Raw genomic sequence first — 17,037 nt, forward strand, 5'->3', positions numbered from 1 at the left:
GGTCAGTGGAGGATGGATTAATAGGGCTAGGAAAGAAAAGGAAAAAGCTGTCTTTTCAAGGTATAGCAGGCAATGAGAAAAGGGCTGAGGAGGCTCTTTGCAGGCCTCGAGGGCTGGATCTCTCTTTCTGAGAGCCGTGTGAAGACAGAAGGAAAGAGAGAGAGACTGGTTGTCTTCACTGGCCCCCAGACAGAGCTCCTCAACTGACTGACAGTTAAAAAATGCAATGATCTGTTATGTCTGTCCCAGGCAGTGCAGAGAAAATTCAGAATCAATGGCAATGCAATCAGAATGAGAATCAAATGCTAAATATTTCCCTAGACATTTACTGCAGAATGCCATTTGCTTTTTTTTTTGATGAATTGCTGATGTGCTTCTGAGCTTATTGCTAGTAGCCCACAGTCAGGTGTGACTACTGCTGCAGAAGAGCTCAAAATTGCATACAAATATTTATGACACTTACTTAATTTCATTCACATTTAATGGATGGGTTCTGTCTGTAAGTAAAAACGTCCAGGAGAATGTTTCCGATTCCTTTTGATTTCTGATTGAATAAACTGCATTACTTGGTAAAATAATTATATGTTCTGATTATAATTATTAATAAATTAGAAGTATTTTCTTAAATAATACGTTTAAAATGTAAACGTTGTTTTCTGAACATCACTGTCTTTTATGCTTTTTAGTCCTGTTACTGTCGAAGAGCAGTCAGTTTCAGAAAAATCCCCCGTTCTTTGATTAAAGAGACAAAACCTTCATATCGCATATACACTCTTTTGATATAATCAGTATTTACTGCGCAAATGAAACTGTCCCAGGACCAAATTAGGAGAGGCCCAAGAGCTTTCATTTAATTAGTGAGACCCTGATTAAAAAACAGGAGCAAATTACAGTTTCTTGGGAGGGCGAGGAGAAGAAGAGAAATGGACGTGCCACAGAACGGTTACAGGAGTGCTGTCTGTAGTGAGATTGTTAGCTCTTTATTGCTGCTCTCCAATCTGTAAATTGAGTCTGTTGGTGGATGGACTGCAGTGTCTGCAAGTCTGTGTCCCGCAGGCAGCAGCAGCACATGTCTGGCATTTAAACTTCTCCCTTTTCACTCCCTTCTATTTAGACTGACATCTTTTCTGTCTTCAACCTCTCCCATCTTCCCTATCTACTCTTCTCTTTTCGAAAAATAAACAAACAAACAAACACATTCTACATATTTGTAGTATTTTACCCCCTGTATGGCTAACCTGTGTGTACTGGTGTTTATCAGGGCGGACCAAGATGCTGAATAGGTGCTGATATGTAAATATGTTAATATTGTTAATGTGCTTGTGGTTGTGACTAGGGGTGTGTGATATCACAATTTTTGATCGTGGATGATAAAAATGTCTCCACGATCTACTTTTGAAGAAATATCGTAGGATCGTGCTATCAGTTGCAGTTCTGGCGCCTCCGTCTCAACAACGCGACGTACATTCTCATCACATGTTAAGGCAGAGGTTGTTACACTCACAGTACACTGCAATTCACAAAAGTTCATTAAACATTTCATTTGCGTGCTGATGTGCTGTTCTAACGTGCTTTTCTGAGCGCATAAACCCAAAGCTCACAGGCACTAAAAGCCTGTCAAACAGCGCCTGTATGCTGGACTACGATATCTTTCGAGTCTTATTGAGCTTATACTGTCAAATACACACAAGGTTTACATAAACACAGTACGGGTGTGTGTCATATGTGTGTTTATTAGATCCGTGCCGGTCTTAAAGTGACAGTATAGCCTAATAGTAAACATGCTGCCGCTTGTCCTTAAAGGGATAGTTCACCCAAAAATGAAAATTCTGTCATTATTTACTCACTTTAATGTTGTTCCAAACCTGTATTCATTTATTTCTTCTGCTGAACACAAAAGAAGATATTTTGAAGAATGTGGCTAGCCATGTTAATAAAACAAAACACAGAAAATCACTCACTGCTCTTTACTGTGAACTTTAATTGTAGCATTAATAAGAACCAATTTATAATGTATGCAGTGAAGTATATTTAGTATTTTATTTTAATATTTGTTCATTTTATTGCTTTCCTGAATGCTACTGTTAATTACACCTGTAGCTGAAAAAATAAAGCACTGTGTTTATTTCATTTGTATGTTGTGTATAATGTAATGTTTATCTTTGTTCTTATTTTCTTAAGTTATTAAAAAATAAGAACAGATTTTTATCTTCGCCACTTTGGCCTAAATGTCTTTTTTATTTTATATTTTGTTACCTTGTAAGGCTTTGGTTTTAAAACAAGGACATTAGTTTGGCTGTAATACTCAGTCACTTGAAATTCAATTAACATGAAAAAATCGTGATACAATCTTGAATCGTGATTTTTCTGAAAAAAAAAATCATGATATGATATTTTTGCCATATCGCCCACCTCTAGTTGTGACATCATAACCATGCCATTTTCAGCATTATCCATTTTTGCAGTTTAGTTATCATAAGTAGCTTGGATGTACTGGGGAGGGACCCCTCCTCTTCCTCACCTCCATTTCTCCTTTCTTGTCTTAACTGCAAACCACACAGCTTGTCTAACGTAGCATTGCCTTTTATTATATGCTTTTCTTTCATTTTAATTATCTCACCGAGGAAAATGAGAGCATTATTCATCTTTTTCCGTGGCTAATATCCTTGTATATTTTACGGGGGGATGTAGGCTATCGTTGTCCAAAGTTAGAGAAGACAACGTAATGAGAAACTCTCGTAACTTCAGCGGGTCGTCGTTTTCAAAAGCCTTGGCTTAAAATGTATTGTATCCTCTCGCTGCACATTAGAGAATAGAAATGAAGTGATTTAGTGACACACATTGAGCCTCAGATGTTGCTCTGGGAGTCACGGCTCATCTCGGGGCGTGTTAAGGGGCTCTTTAATGGTGTTTAATGTGTTCGTTCTCTCCCACCCCACCAAACTTCATAGCTCAAAACGACAGCCGCCATACTACGGGCTATTTTCTCTGATGTATGCTGGAATTTGTAGAAATCTCATTAGAGCCTTTTCTTATAGCGCCTATTGTTTCAAGCTGCTATTTCACAGTGAATCCGCCTTAAAGAGAGAAGAACAAAACCTTGCATGCATGAGGAAAAAACTTGTGAGAATGTAAATCTGTATAGAGGACTGACTTGCTTGCTTAGGAAAAAACTCCCTTCCTTTTCCCTTATCCAGAAAAGATGATTACAAAGTACAGATTTTTCTATTCGGTTTGAATAAAAAAATAAATAAAAAATAAATATTTATATTTTATCTGACATTTAACCCAAATTCAGATGCATGCAAATGATGATGACAACTCTTTTATTTGAATTTAATAACTCATACGGGCCAATCTCAATACGTGTATTTTTATGTAAAGTGTAGTTCTACCACACGTACATTTACTTACATTTTCATACACACTGAAACATATAAAATTGACGTATTGACAGCACTAAAACGTAAAATATTTACGTATTGACAGCACTAAAACCATTTATTATTTATGAATGAACAACTTTACCGACATACAAATTTGTACATGTACGTATTCCTATTCATGAATATTAAAATCGTGGCATTAATGTTTTGACACTGTTATATTCAATTGTCATATCAATGACATGTTTTCAGTCGCATTTATTAAATAAAGTTTACTCATCTACTTAATAAGAAATAATAACATTTCACTCTGCTCATGACTTCTGCTTCAAACTCGTTTCAGAGGATTACATAATGTTAAACAAGACTACACTTTAAAACCTTAAAATGGATAACATTTCTTTAATCGTTTAACCATTTTGTAATATTTAGTTTGTTTGCCCGTGAGACAGAAAAGGCAATTTTCCTTTACAGCAACTGACAATACATCCATAAAATAATAACCAAAACACAATATAAATTCACAAAATACATCAATTTTATTCGCTCGCTGTAAATCAAATCTTTAGAATCCACACGTTTGCGAGGAACAGATCCAAATTCAGACCTTTATCCAGCAATCTTCATCTCCATTCTCAGCTGCGACCTTAAACGTCAAATCCCGCACTCTTTAGGATGAATTCAAATTCAAAAATTGCACCCTGAAGAAGCGTTACACGGCAGTGATATCAAATGCTCTTTGGCTCTTGCCGACTTCATCACAGCTTGCGACATGCCGTGTTTCATTCGATGTACATTTGAAATTGTGAAATGCTTGCCTTCACGGAGGGAAGCCTGATTAACATTTTCATGGATTAATAACTTAAATTCTGCTATGTACCTCATACAAAACTATTATATACCTCCAGAGAGGACTGCGACTGCAACACATGGTCATTTGAACAACTTTTGGTACTGCTTTTGACATTTTCTCAATAAATAAATTATTGTGATTACACTTAGGTTTGGGAGTAGGGTTAAGGGATCTTACATTTATCTATAAAATGGTAAAAGCGAAATTATACAGATATCTTCATGATATGAAAGATTCGTAAATATTTAATGTTTTGTAGCTGTAAAAAATGTATAATGCTATGTTTAAATGTTTCTGATACGTATTGTCCGTTTCAGGATCTATCCAAGCATAAACAAAGTATGTTTTGCGTCTTTGAAAGTTATGTATTAATACCTACGTATTACCAATGAGACCAGGCTGGAATAACTGGCACAATATCCCTGGACCCTGTGGCATTCTCCGCTCATTAGGTGGTTTGGTGGTGACACCATGGCCCCTCATGTCAACAGTTGTAAAATCCCTCTATTCATCATGCCATTAATTTTGTATTCATTTTCGATTTAGCTTAGAAACGCCTCAGCAATTTGTTTTATTCCTCTTGAGCAAATTACACCCTGCTAATAATCCTAATTACTCCTCCTAATGTATTTCCCCTCAAACATTTCCTCTAGAGTGAGCCATGAGTGCAGGGCCCATTATGGTTGCTTAAAGTTGTTGGTGTGGTTTACTCTTAACTATGATCAGCTCTAATTAAAAACTTTACAGCACATATTCTTGCGATTGGCAAACAAGGATGGTACAAAACCAGGCTTAAATGGTTCTCTCTATGAACTTTGCAATAGCCTTCTGCCAATTAATGGCACTTTAGCTTGGACGTCAATGTTATCAGAGTGTGTTTTTTCTGCTGCTGAGAGCAAACCTATTTATAATGTCATAGTATGTGAGCACTAAAGATCTCTAGCGGTGCTTTACACTGGCACTGAATTCTTCTAATGCTTTTGAACCCTGTTCTGCTTTCAGAGAATGGATGAAAGTAAAGGTGTGTGCCAGCGTGCCATGTGTCACGGCGTCGGGGTTTATTCTGCTCGTAGATAAGAACACAGCATAAGCCGCTCTTCTCCCCAGTCGACAGGCCTTTCCATGGAATTATCTCTGTCCAAAGTTATTTCTGCTGTCTATTTTTAAACAGGCAATTTGGAAGTCTAGGCATGTCTTCTGCCATAATCGTTTCATGTAAACTCTTTTCGATAAAGATATTGCTTCTAGGTTATGTGCAGCATAGCTGTCAGTTTGATGACTTCTGCCAAATTTTCTTTACATTAATGAAATCTTAATTTTGGTTAAAAAATGTTTTATAGTGCATTTAATGTACTATTGTTATCTGAAAATGTGTATTTAGTCGATGATTTATTTGCTATAAAAAAATCCATTTTGTTCTCACCCATATTGGGGTTTATGGCTGCTGTGTTTTTAGGATCGGATTTGAGGGTTTAAAGCCAAAATGTTGAGAATATTATCTCGGGAACACTTAACAATAAGGTCTCATTTGTTAACATTAGTTAACGCATGAACTAACAATGAGGAATACATTTGTTACAGTATTTATAAATCTTTGTTCATTTTAGTTCATAAAAATACAGCAGTTCATTGTTTGTTCATGTTAGTTCACGGTGAATTAACTAATGTTACAAAATATTGATTTTAATAATGCATTAGTAAATGTTGAAATTAATGAACTAAGATTGATAAATACTATAGAAGTATTGTTCCTTCTTAGTTCATGTTAGCTAAAGTAGTTAACTAATGTTAACTATAGTAATGAAACCTTATTGTAAAGTGTTACCATTATCTCTGTATGTCTATCAGTTTGCTTGTGTTGCTTATCTAGGCTTAAAGTGGAACAGGAATAGCTTTGCTGTTGACACTGGGCATCAGGTGATTTCACTGGGGGATTCACCTCCCATTCACCATTCCTTCAAGTGTGACTGTTTCAGATGTGGGCAGAGGAAACATAAAGGCTGAGATTTTAGGATCTGGATTAAGGTGTGAGCCAGTATTTAGGTTGAAGTGGTCTTCTTAGCATGCAATGGTGATATGTAGTCTGGCTGCTGTCATGAGTGACTGGCTTACTATCCCATTCCAATCTTGTTTGGAACACTGTTCTGTCTGCCTTATTTCTTGAAGTCTGATTTTTCTTGATTTTACCACTTTTCCTCAACTTCCAATAAGCCTGTTTTTCAGTGAAATGGAAAGAGCTGTTTAATGCTAAAATATGACAAATAAATCAACATTACAACAACCTTGTAACATGCTCTGATCAATCATTTTATATTTTGTGCACAAAACCACTGATTGTATAAAGAAGTTTAAATGAATACTGAATATCACAGGGCACGATTTAGTGCAGCACTTAGCCTATTAAGTTTACGGCCTATTACTATTTCTGGAGCTATTTCTGATATTATATATTTTTACATTTTAAACTAGATGTACCGCATCGCGGTACAAAATATGACCGCCGCTCAGGCCTGCACTGGCTTTCCACAAAAATAAATGACGTGGAGTAATTTGGCTGTATTGCGTGTTTATGTATATACCTAAAAAACCTGGTGGCCCCCGGGGACCAAACGAAATTTTTCCGTAGAAGTCTAGTGGGGCTACATGCCCACCAAATTTCATGTTCCCCGGTGCTTCGGTGTCCCTGGTATCGTTGACGAAAAATTTACGGGGGCCCCAGCGCGGGGGGGGAAGTGGCCCCCGGGGACCAAACGAAATTTTTCCGTAAAAGTCTAGTAGACCAACATACCATAAAAATTTCTTCATCCTCGGTGCCACGGTTCAGGTAGTTATTTAGGAAAAACTGCATTTTTTGGGGTTTGGGGGGGCCCAGCGCGGGGGGGGAGTGGCCCCCGGGGACCAAACGAAATTTTTCCTTAGAAGTCTAGTGGGGCTACATGCCCACCAAATTTCATGTTCCCCGGTGCTTCGGTGTCCCTGGTATCGTTGACGAAAAATTCAGTAAGGTGACAAAAAAAAAAAAAAAAAAAACTTTGACAATCCCTATATGACCGCTTTCGCTAGCTACGCTAGCGGCGGTCATAATTATGTATATCATTTAATATTTAGTATTATTTATTTTATTATCTTTATATAGCTAACTCATTTTCACTTTCATTTCACACTCATTTTCACAAATTGGTTCTCATGAACTGTTCTTTACCATTTCATTTGTGTTCCATGAAATTAAATGTGCCATTCACGTTTTAAAACTATCATCTAGTTGAATAGCACTATTTTATTTTTTTTTCAATTAAAAATTTCAATACATTTCAGTTAATTAAGAGATTTAATACAATTCAATGTGTTCATCTGCAGAATTTCAACATTTCTGTGTGGTTGCTCAGAATATTGGAATTTGTCAATGTCATCATGCATAAATCAGAAAGCCTTCTGTATTTCTGCTGTTACATGGCATTCATATAACTGAGCTGTAATGAAAATGCATAGGCATGCTACCACTATCAAAGGAGGTCAGAAAAGAACACCAACGCTCATTAACTTACACACATCTAATGTTTCTGCAGCTTTTATTATGAAGCAACCCTAGGCATACCTCTTTTTCAGTGAGTTAAACCTAATGAATATTCAGTGGATCATTTTGGAAGGCTGATATGTCTCTGACTGGCAGCACCAAAACATCTTCAATCGTTCCCTTTCGGCCGTGAACCATCCGCTGCATGGCAATTACAAACTCACTCAATAATACTGCTGACAGCTGTCACAAACACTGGCAAATTTAGTTTATTTATTTTGAGTTTTCTATTTTTCTCAATTAGTGCATTTGAATTGTATGCATTTATTTTTCTCTGTGTCACCTTTAGGAGTCATCAAAATGTATTGCTTTCGGTTTCAAGAGCAGATGGGTTTAGGTCCACTGGATTCAAAACTATATATCATTTGCCCCCCCGTGTATGGATTGGTCTGAGCAAAAACTTTGACATACCCATAATCTGTTGACATTCAATATTATTCAGTGCTGCGTTGAATTATAAACAATTACACATTATCTCAGCAGGGCCATTACCATCATGACATTGCACACAGTTTATAGTCAAATATGTCCATGTAACTGACAGCAAAATACTATAATCAGGTGCAATTTGAAAATAAGACTCAATATCCTCAGCCAGGCCAGTGGATCCCAGGGGGTGTGCAGGAGCAGACAGGAGGCTGACTCATGGTGTCAGTGCGTGCCATCCCGGGGTGGGTGAAAAAGGACAGCCAGTTAACCACGGTCACAACCTCAGAACATTGGTCCCTCAGAGCTGACAGAGAGCTGAGAGGAGTCTGGCCCACACCTCGACAGCTAAGGGGATAAATGACATCCAACCTGGGAAGTAATCAGCCCTGGGAGACAAGAGAGAAAAAGAGTGAGAAGGCAAAGGTGTGGGGGTTCATTTAGATATGGTAGTGGCAGGAACAGTATCAGGAACTTGAAATCCAGTTTGAATGATTAGAAGAAGAAAAATGCAGCTCTATATCTGTCTCTCATTTTCTTGCAATTAGTAATTCTGTTTCTAATCAGAATTTGTTGCCGCTCCCCCTTTTTCATCAATTTATCTATCTCTTCTAAGCCTTGTTAAAGCAGCCAATACAGTGAGCTCTGATACACATCATCTCATTCTATTCCGTTTGATGCTCTTCACTTTTGCTCATTAGGACTATTGATTTCTGTAGATAAATTTAGATGATCACAAAGCCGCAGCTCGTACTATTCCATGCAGAATAGTTTTGTGTGCTCAGTCACTCAGGAGTCACTGCAGAGCTGTTACGAAAGAACAGTAAAACAAGCAGTAACATGAAAACCAATAAGTGACACAGTTTGAGCTCCTTTTCTGTGTGTACTTTGTTTTCTTATACCCCCACATCTTTTTAGGATTGGTAGTTGCTACTGTACCAGTGCAAATTTGGAAACAAATATTATCTCCATTCACAAATTTACTGTCTATGTGAAAAAATGTTTTTCCTGAAAACCTCGAGAGCTAAGGAGCCTTGAGTTTGTGTTTGCTGGGATGATTTATCTCACATTTACTAACGAACTCTCGGGAGATGAACTGAAGTAGCAAAGTGCTGCATTATCTTACGAAACCATTCAGTTAAGTGCAACAATTAAAAATTAATAAGCAAACATGCGCTCTTTCCTTTGACTATCACAGTGGCCACATTGCCTTTTAATTTAGTGTGGTTTTGTTACATAGCTTGATAAAGGCAGTGTTTTCCCAGGGGGTGTTTCACTTACCCAGATTATGTAGTTGAATATGTTGCGTTTTCTTGCTGTAATTAAGGAGGTGATTGTCACTCATCAATGGAAAGTTTTAGGGATGTGCCGACTACACGAGACAATAGCCAGAGATATCGCCGATGACAATATTGTCAAGATGATAATTTCATTAAAGGTATTTATTTATATAGCACATTTAATGCAACAGCTGTTGCCCAAAGTGCTTCACAATCACACAAAAAACACAAAAATAAGAGTACAGAGAAAGAGAAAAAACCCGCACAGAACATAGATATGGTAATGATCAAACACCCATCATGAAGATGCCAAGGAAGTCTTATAATTGGCACTCGAACCGTGGTTCGCGTGAATGTGAAAGCAACACACACTCGGGTGCGCACTTGTTCCGGAAGTAAAGTAACCTGCGCATGCGTTTTAGCTGATTATGATGTATTTAGTTAAATAAAACACATGTAAGGGATGAAAGTGTTGATGATTTACCTTGGATACGAGCGAGAGTGAGTCTACAGTGTATTCGCACATAGCGCGTGGAATCAGGGCAACAAATGAATGGAAATCCACTGTCTCCTCAAAAGAGTCCGCTTGCAAGCAGCAGAAAGCCACCTTACGCGACACACAGTAAACCTGTGTTGTTAACTCAGCTGTTAACTTTATTTCATGCGCTGTGCACGTTTGCGATCAGAGTTTCCGCTAGAAAAAAATGGTGCCGGTCAGAGTGACCGGCAGAGGTTTCGTTTTCCGGACATTTTGATGATATGCCAGTCAAATATCGCCTCTTAATTAGTCAAGTTGAGGAAAACTGGAGGCAGGCTATGTAACTTAAAAAATGACATAATCAGGCCGTATAGAATGCAACATGTTTATTAGCCTAACTTTCAAATAGACGGAAAAAAACATGAACGTCCGATTGGCGTCAATCAGCGGCAATTGTTTTTACTATGGTTTCACATTCATAGTTTAACAAACCAATCCCCCTTCCCCACATAAAATATCAGAATAGTAGCCTATTGTTTTTACTCAAGCGAACTTAATTATACACTCTCAGTATGTCTCATTTAGCTGGTAACATTTAAATTGGCCACCGTGAAATGACTCCTTGTCAAATGAACTGGAACAAACAAATGACTAGGCCTATAACATTGTGTCGCGTCATTTTAGGCTACTTTTTACGCTGTTTTGCAGTGCTGAATTATGCAGCTGCCGACTTAAAATCAAAACTTCCCAGTGTCTCTCCACAACTTGCAATGCGCATAAGCCACGTAACCTTGTTCTCCGCAAGGCGACTTCGCTGCTTCGTCTTGATCCGATTCTGCAGCGAGAACCCCCTCTCTGCAGGAACACTCGAGACAGGGATTACACAGGCAATCTTGGCGAGCTTGGTCCACTCTGGATACATTTCGTTGAAATCACATATGAGGACTGTGGAGAAATGCAATCCTCCATAGCCACGGAGCGCTGTCATGACCCTAACCCTAACCCCATGCTTGTAAAATGGCAAATAATCCTTCTGATCGCTGGTTCTGCATATTCTTGAAGAGCTATAAGATAATATAATAGGTGAGAACGATATTAGAATTATAGGCCTACAAAAGAATGCTGCGCTTATTATAAATAGGCCTGTATGGGTCATTCTATGGAAATGTCAATTTTTCTGTCCCTAGCCTTTACAGAAATATTACACTTAAAAAACACTTTAGGGTTACAATTTCTTTACATTTTAAAATAAAACAATGTTATTTGAAAAATTACACCTTCTTGAGCCATCAATGTGGCGATATTTGATTTTTATTAATTCTATAGAATTCCAAGCACCACAGAAGTGCTCGTCCCCACAGTCATGTACAGAGGGAAAGTGCTTTATTTTGAGGCCAATAACAGGTTTTTACACCATTTAAAATACAATAATGTATACATAACTATCAAATATATTTGATATTATATTTATACTATAAAATATCAATTTTTTTCTGTCACGTTAAATACAATGTCACATGTGACATAATAATAATTTTACATCCATTTAATTCTGCTACACTCAAAAGTTAAGATTTAAAGGATTGCATCACTACTTAATTTTAACCGGTTTTCAAATATTTTCATTGTTATAGCAAATACATGATTGCGCAAACAAACTAACCTCATTCAAGCACACTTTTAACAAACCTGATTAAAATAAATAAAACATAATCTCCTTATTTGTTGTATTATTTTTTTTTTTTCGGTAACTCTGACTACATATGCTGATTTTTTTTTTGAAATAATATTTTGTTTTGGTCTATATTACAGCCGTTTTAGGCTTGCGCTTTATTTGAAATGCAGCATGCGATGTTGTTTAATAACTTTCAAACGGTAGAGCCTGTTCCTTTATAACATAGCCAAAGGTCGATGTATTTTTGGTTTATACATTTTAGGCTTATTCTCAAATTCAGATTGTGTTAGGGGGGCGGGATTATTAGGCAATTTTAATCGGACAATTTGACCGGAGAGATTTAATTTTGTCGGACATTTAAATCTTTTTCCGGCCAATGTCAGGCAATTACCGGACAACGGAAACCCTGTTTGCGATGACGTAAGATGCACGCAAACGCACCAGGGTTCGATAGAATCAAGTTGAGTGTGAAACCAGACCAACGCTGCAGGGGTGCCGGGAACAATCACGCTCGGGCTCGGACTGCAGCAAACAAGCCCAGTGTGAAAGCACCCTTAGTGTTGTCTGACGGTACAGTTAAAACCACTCCAGTCTACATTCAGCCCATGCATTCTCTCTTCCTCTCTGTCTGCCAAAATTAAATGAAGGATCGCTTTCACAGCATGCCTCAGCTAAACACAGTTTGAGTAAAGAGACCCTTATTCAAACCCTTGTTCAGACTGCATGATAGAACCCGTGGGTTCATAAGTCCTGCAGGGTTCATCAGATCCCTTGAGTTGAAATGTTGTGCCATTCAATTGAATTAAATTGAATTAAATTGAATTCACATTTATTTGTAAAGCACTTTTCACAATACATATAGTTTCAAAGCAGCTTTACAGAAAATGCACATCTACATTACAATTTAGAGTGATCTGCTATCAGAGATAACTGTGTCCGAGTAATGTATTTCAGAAATGTGTATACAAATCACGCAGTTAGCTAACACAATTCTATGGCACCAGATATAAAAAAATAAAAATAAAACATTTGTTGCAAAATTACTGATTGGGCTGTAGATAATGCCTGAAGGTATCTGTTGCAAATACGTCAGTAGCACGCCAAATTAAATCCAAACTAATTACAGATCCACAATGTGATTCTTTTGATGTTTCCTTTTCACTGTCATTCTTGTAATTTAGGCAGTTATGCAGCTGAATGGCGCCTGATTTAATTACTTGTAGCGAGCTCCATATTCCCATCAGAGGGCGGAGGGATAGAGGGGGATTGGCAGGGATATCACACCTCTCTGCCAAACAGCCAAGCTCCCCCTGCCGCTGGCTAGAGCCCCACACACACTCTGCTGGAGGGAAGTATTAATTTCTCAGTGAAGAAGCCTTGATAGATGCTCACATATGCTCTATCTATCTATCTATCTATCTATCTATCTATCTATCTATCTATCTATCTATCTATCTATCTATCTATCTATCTATCTATCTATCTATCTATCTATCTGTCTGTCTGTCTGTCTGTCTGTCTGAGCATAAAAAAGATCTGCAAGGTTACAAAGCTCAAAGTCCACTCCAAAGGGAGATATTCTCTTAAACAGAAAACACTTTTAAACAATAAACGGCTTGTTGGGGCTACAATGCGCTTTTTCCAGATCTTTTGAATTCACAATGTCACTCTTAAATAATTCCCACTCACAGAATGCACAAAAAAAGGGGATTAGACCTGGTTGAGCTGCGCTAGAGAAGATGAAGAAGAAGACCTTTAGTAGCATGTTGTTGCCATGTCGAAGGGATACAGTTTTTCCCACTGTTATGACTGGCTCAGGGCCATAACAATAGATAGGAGACCATGCCACAAACAAACGGTGCAAAGCATACGTTTATTGTGAATTAGGGCTGTCCCCGACTATGGATTTTCATAGTCGAATCAGAATCGTCATGTCTTGCCTATAGTCGACTAATAGTCGAATCATGTGTATGGGGGTGGGGCTGGGGGCGGGGCTTTAACGTTTCAAAGCCGCGATGTACAGAAAATCACACAAAGATATAGAAGAAAATGTATAAAAACATTTTTGATCAATAAAACTAAGAAATAACATAAATAACTCCAGAAAGGCCACACTGCAGATTTGCATTTCACATGCAAATCAAATTAAATCGGCTAAATTACCTGTGCGAGCAGGCCAGCCTACAGCACAACATCGATGCACCGAAAAAATAAACAATTAATTTACTAAATTAAATTAGAACAGAATATAGGCTACCTTTCTAATAAATAAAAATACAAAACGAAATAAATCAGAATCAAGTCACAGGATGAGGAGCAAATGTGTGCAAAATGCCTAAAGTGCAGGGGAACATATATTCAAAACACAAGCCACAAATAGTTAGATTAGATAACCCTGACAGATTAATAAATAAAATTAAAATAAAGAAATTATTAAAATAACGATAGTAGCCAGAATTTTCTACTTTGTCTTTTTAACTGCAGAAATAACAATAAATGCTAACTGGAGAGGCAGTCTTTTTAGCTAAAAATGTTCACAGCATCCAAAAATAAAATTAGAACCGGCTGAAAAGTTTTGAAATCACTTGTACCTGATCGAGAGAACAAATCCTGAAAGTCTTTCACTCTGTCTGTCCGTTGGAGTCTTTTCAAATTGTGCGCGCGGATAAAATACATTCCGTGAAACCCAGTCTATGCGTGAAACATGTTAACGTTGGCCGGCAGAAGTGCGATCATGGTTTTCCTGATGCTAAATCCAGCCTTGGAGAATATCCTTTCTGATGGTGTACATCCACACTTTAGGTTTTCTTATCCCAGACATTGTTAAAGATTTAAATCCTTGCCGCGAAGACGCTCCTCTGTCGGCCACGGATTGAAAGTGAAACTTAAATCTGTCACGGGGTGTTTGGATTTATTCACGCACGTTAAAAAATATTTATTAAAAGCTTCTTTCTTTGCACATTTTTATATAGGCCTACAGCATTATCATAATAGGCTGAATATTAACGTATTGACATAAAAGCTAGTTCTATGTGAAATCAGACATTGAGCGCCCTCATATAGCCAAAGTGGCATGATCCTCGTTTCATAACACCTCTGCGAAGATTCGACCGTGAGATCGGTAGTCGAATCAGGCTCATGATTCCGGAACACGCTCTAAGTGGTTCGCCAATCACAACAACCTGGGCCAGCTAACCAAGCAGAGCACATTTCTTATTTCGGAAGGAGAAGCTTAATCGAAACAGGAACTAAACAGTGTGTTTGAGTCAGACTGGGAAGAGAGGTGCTGCAATAATGTAAAACATGTTTTTTGAACAATCAAGCATCATTCAAGTACACTCCAAAAACCAAATCAAGAATTAATAAAAGGGCATAACAGGACCATTCATTTAATTAATTCAGGATTAATTCATTTAAAGCTTGTGCTTTTTACAGAGAGTCATGGGATTGTTTTAAGGATTTTTGCTGAATGTTTTGTGCTTGTACCTCTCTAAATCTATCTTTTCAGATTGAGCTGTTGTTTAGAAAACGCCTCAAATTGATGGCTGATGATGTTTCCACTCAAAAGGGTGTATAAAACTCATTCGGACCTCTCCCTGAGTCACGCAAGGTGCTGCTGGGTCTGACCATTTACTGACATTTACCATTTAGAGATGTAATGGCAAGGCTTGCCGGAAGTGATTTTTTAGTTTCTACTATTCCTTGACTTGACTTCCTGGCTTGTACTACTTGGAATTATATTTACTTGGGCAATGATTGATGACGCTTCAGAAGTCCACAATTACAGACAAGAACATGTTTGAGAAATGGCTATTATCTGCTTGCTAAATCCAAATCTTTGCGGCAACAAACAAGAAACGGAATGAAGTGGGTTTTCTTCTTTTTTTTTTTGTGCCAAAAGTCTGCAGCAAAATCTGGGGCAGCTTTGAGACATACAGTGGCAGATACTACAGACAGGTGCTACTGTGGTGTACTGAGTGTGGGAAGGAAAGATCACTCTGTGTATGTGTAAGCATGTGCTTGTGAATATGCTGCATCAGTGCTGGTCTAGCTCCCTCACTGTAAGGCCAGCATTATACAAGACACATGTGCATCACTTCTACCTCTGGCCTTACGCTCTGACTCGTAACTAATTAAATAATTCAGATACAAACCAAAGGAAATATATTATTTTCTCTCTCTCTCTTAGAGAAAGTGACATAAAGAGAGTGTGAGAGAGAAATACAAGAAAAATGTTTTAGTAGAGGATAGGGAGGGTTTTTTGTGCCGTTTCGCATCTAAAAATCACAAGCCCCCGCGCAGAACTTCAGTCGGAGCTGTCAGCTGCATCGATCTCAAGGAGAGATGTGTCAGACAGAGTCGAGAGAAGTGGCTGAGAGTCGGAGCTAAGGGGCCTGTTGGAGAAACAGATGGAATAGCAGAAAAGGAGATATGAATAGTTTGACAATAAACATCAATAATGAAAAAAAGTTTGACAATAAACATCAGAGAAAGGAAAGAAGGGTTGAGACAGAAGGAGGAGGATATGGCAGAATGTTCAGTCTGTGACAGAGATTTAAAACATGGAAATAAATAATTTAATAAAAATGTGGGGTGGAAGTGCTTGCAGGGTTACGCAGGCTCATACAGTTTATTTTATTTTATATATATATATATAGTTTGTTCACTGATAAAAACACAAGTTCTTCCAGGGCTTTAGATTAGTTAAAAAAAAAACATGTGGGACACACCTAACTCGACTCTACATATAAAAAACATTACCCTAAATGTCTGTTCACTCAAAAGTTCAAATTTACTCTCAGAAAGCACAGACACTTGTTGTAATATATATTTTAGAAATATATTTAAAAATGTAATTTCTTCCTTTGATTACAAAGCTGAATTTGCAGCATCATTACTCCATTCTATAGTGTCATGTGATCCTGCAGAAATCATTATAACATGCTGATTTGATGCTCTAGAAACATTTAACAGCAAAAGAACAGCATTTATTCGAAATAGATTTTTTTTTTGTAACCATGTAAAGATTTACTCTCACAATTGATTAATTTAATGCATCCTTGCTGAATAGTATAAAAAAATAAAAATAAAATAAAACTATTAACCCAAATTTTCACCAGTAGTGTGTATTCGTCATGGCTCGTATTGATGTGGGTGTTGTGCTTAATCAAGTGTGGTCTCATATCGGCAGTCACATGCTAACATCAGAATCAGTTGCGTAGGTTAGGTTTATCTATTGTGTGAGTCAGAGTGCACAAGTGGCTGTTAACAAAATTTGTGCCTCCTCATAGTCCCTTGAGCCGGTCGTTTATGAGGTAGTTTTGTTAGGATGCTATAGCTCCATCCGAAGTATGATAAATATGTT

General features: G+C 37.6%; 1 protein-coding gene across 12 annotated transcripts in view; it reads left to right on the forward strand.

The window, feature by feature from the left end:
- ntng1a (netrin g1a) overlaps positions 1-17,037 on the forward strand; it is a 98,650-nt gene that overhangs the window by 19,366 nt on the left and 62,247 nt on the right. The gene's annotated exons all lie outside the window — the stretch shown is intronic.

The sequence above is a fragment of the Leuciscus leuciscus genome, assembly GCF_965113295.1.
Source record: "Leuciscus leuciscus genome assembly, chromosome: 11".
Classification (NCBI taxonomy): Eukaryota; Metazoa; Chordata; class Actinopteri; order Cypriniformes; family Leuciscidae; genus Leuciscus; species Leuciscus leuciscus.